Genomic DNA, 3,413 nt, shown 5'->3' with positions numbered 1-3,413 from the left:
TTTCCATACATAGTCTAGTGACCCAAATGTATATTGGGTCTTTATAATGTTTGACACAGACGAATTCACCAATGGCGGATCGCGTCATTTAGATGTGGAAACGATTAAATAGTGGTTAGAGTCTACTCAGTCTCTGTAAAAATGGAGACATTGACTCACTGGGTTTTAGCAATGTATGGTTGTCAAAAACCCCGCACTATCTGAGTGCTGGTCTAATGTACCCTTCTCACTCGTAGTTATCGCTGTGAGATTTGACAGAATCGTGCATTAAATTATAAGACCAGTTAAATAAACACCCTGGTACCCAAAGGGAAATTGGCCCTTTGGAAAGACTGTCCTTCGTTAGAGCTGGCGGAGTAACTTCCGAGACTCCGATGTTACCGCTCCTTTAATTTGAATTGCCAATGCTTAACATAGGATCTTTAAAATTATTTTTAGTCTGCGTTAGAGCCTTACTCGCTATGCAGACAGACACCACAATAGGCAACGGACAGACACTTGCACGACTTATTGAAGTTATTATGTGTCATATATATATTTTTATTGCTGAAAAGCATATTAAGCCCAGCCGTAGGCAGGCATCAAAAAATTATATGAAACTCATGGTTGTTCCTCTCCACGGAAATCTTTAGTAAAAGGCGAAAGATTTATTCGATCTGAAGACAAACCAGAGTATTCTTTATGTGAAAAGCAGTTCACATGGGCAGCTTATGTGAAACCCGAACCAAATTCCCACTAACACCCCTGCGCCTCTGGTGGCTTAGAGATGTAGGGCAGGAATATTCCAGAATTACAAACTGGAAAACAACAGGAAGCATGGTTAAAATGGCCCCTTTGCCATGCTGACCCTGATAATCACAGAACAAGTTACAATTGTTTCCGTGTTAATATAGCCTATTATACAGTGATAATCACAGGCAGGGTACAACACATGCTCTATGAATATAATTACAGACATTAATATAGGCTCAATAGCCTATTATACAGCAATAATATAGGCTCACTAGCCTATTATACAGTGATAATAACAGACATTAATATATAGGCTGAATAACCTATTATACAGTGATAATCACAAACATTAATATAGGCTCAATAGCCTATTATACAGTGAAACTCACAGGACAGGTTACAATACATTATAAATACCTGTCACATATATATAGCTGCATATACACTGTGCTGCTGTTCATATAGGTATTTTACATACCCTTGCCGCTGTGATCCGCCAGATTCCACCGCCCCTCTTCCCCCCTGTAACGCTGTGTCTCTGCGGGAAGCCCGGGAAGACTTGCAGGGAGGCCTTCTTGCAGCCTCTTAGCGCTGGAACTGATCTGCGGGTGGATGGTGCTGGGCGGCCGGACGGAGCGGCGGCCCGGTTATCACAGTCTTAGTGCTGAGAACTGAGGGAGCGTCTGCGGCCGTATGGCGCTGGGCGGCCGGACGGAGCGGCTGGGACGGGCGGACGTAGCGCAGTATGGAGCTTGCAGACGTAGCGGCTGGGGCTGTGGCGGGCGGATGAGCGGCGGAAGCGGCATATTAAAACCAACATAGCGGGGCGGCAGCCTGCGCTGACCGCCCCGTTCCCCAGCCTACCTTGCTTCCCTGATCATGGCTGCGACGGGGCTTCTTATGTGTAAGCTCCGTCCAGCTCTCCAGTGATCTTAGTCATGGCTGCGACGGGGCTTCTTATGTGTAAGCTCCGTCCAGCTCTCCAATCATGGCTGCGACGGGGCTTCTATGTGTAAGCTCCGTCCAGCTCTTCAGTCATCCAGTCATGGCTGCGACGGGGCTTCTATGTATAAGCTCCGTCCAGCTGTTGCAGGAGCAGTGGGCTGCCTGTGGCTGTGAGGGTGCTCTTTGTGAGGACCGACACGCCATGCGCTGCCCGTGCAGCGGCACTATCCCGGACCCATGTTTTTCCTGAAACTGGGAAGGGATGTGCTTTTGAAAAAAGTAAAAAATAAAAATGAAAAATTAATAAAATCTTCCACAAAGTGTGGGAACTCCCACAAGCCGATGTTAGTGCTTTGAGCACAGAAAAAACACTGAGGTCGTACACTGAGGTACTCTGGGATATGGAGGGGTGGAGAGTTCTAAATTTAAATATTCAGTGCCTTTGTTTCTGCTACGCCGTCCATATCCCAAGAGTACTCCAGTGACCCCTAGTGGATGAAAAAGAAATACATCCAGCAAAGCTGTTTCGGCTGCAGATCATAGGTGATTGAATCGCCCCCTATAAAGTTTAAAGCATTTGTTCTGCAACTCGAAACTGGGATACTACGCGGGTGGTTTAATAAGTAAGGTAACAAGACCTCTCATGTGATTGATGTTCTGTATTTCATTCTGCTTTCCTTCACGGCCATTAAACTGCGTTTCATATCAGTTGTAAAATGGTAGAAACATTGAGGTGTGTAGTGTGATGAGATTTCTACGTCTAAAAGCCACATCAGCAGCTGAAACTCATTGACAACTTGTGAGGTATACTGTGATAAAGTCATGTCACAGAAATAGGTTTGAGTTTGGTGCACTGCCTTAGATAACAGCAAGACAGACGTTCTGTGGTGCTACCATTGGGAGGTACTGGACCATCCTCCTTACAACCCTGACCTGGCATCGAGTGATTTCTATTTCGCTGGAACACTGAAGTCGGTTTGCAACAAATGGTGAATTTCAGCAAGCTGCCATGTCCTGGCTTTAGGCACTTGACACTAAATTCTTCTCTACCAGGGTAGATGCCTTGGTGTACCATTAAAACAAATGCTTAGACAAGAATGGGGAATGTGGAAAAAATAAGATTTTACTCACCGGTAAATCTATTTCTCGTAGTCCGTAGTGGATGCTGGGACTCCGTAAGGACCATGGGGATTAGTGGCTCCGCAGGAGACTGGGCACAACTAAAGAAAGCTTTAGGACTACCTGGTGTGCACTGGCTCCTCCCACTAAGACCCTCCTCCAGACCTAAGTTAGGATACTGTGCCCAGAAGAGCTGACACAATAAGGAAGGATTTTGAATCCCGGGTAAGACTCATACCAGCCACACCAATCACACCGTATAACTCGTGATACTATACCCAGTTAACAGTATGATAACAACTGAGCCTCTCAACAGATGGCTCAACAATAACCCTTTAGTTAGGCAATAACTATATACAAGTATTGCAGACAATCCGCACTTGGGATGGGCGCCCAGCATCCACTACGGACTACGAGAAATAGATTTACCGGTGAGTAAAATCTTATTTTCTCTAACGTCCTAAGTGGATGCTGGGACTCCGTAAGGACCATGGGGATTATACCAAAGCTCCCAAACGGGCGGGAGAGTGCGGATGACTCTGCAGCACCGAATGAGCAAACTCTAGGTCCTCCTCAGCCAGGGTATCAAACTTGTAGACTCTTGCAAGAGTGTTTTA

General features: G+C 45.9%; 1 non-coding gene across 1 annotated transcript; it reads right to left on the bottom strand.

The window, feature by feature from the left end:
• Window positions 1-561: 561 nt before the first annotated feature.
• On the bottom strand, window positions 562-676 carry LOC134961199 (U5 spliceosomal RNA). Its single transcript, XR_010187866.1, has one exon. It is a non-coding gene; the product is annotated as a U5 spliceosomal RNA (small nuclear RNA).
• Window positions 677-3,413: the final 2,737 nt, after the last annotated feature.

The sequence above is a fragment of the Pseudophryne corroboree genome, chromosome 1 (genome assembly GCF_028390025.1).
Source record: "Pseudophryne corroboree isolate aPseCor3 chromosome 1, aPseCor3.hap2, whole genome shotgun sequence".
NCBI classification, from domain to species: Eukaryota; Metazoa; Chordata; class Amphibia; order Anura; family Myobatrachidae; genus Pseudophryne; species Pseudophryne corroboree.
Note: the sequence above shows the minus strand (reverse complement) of the source record. Positions and strands in the feature narration are given on the sequence as shown.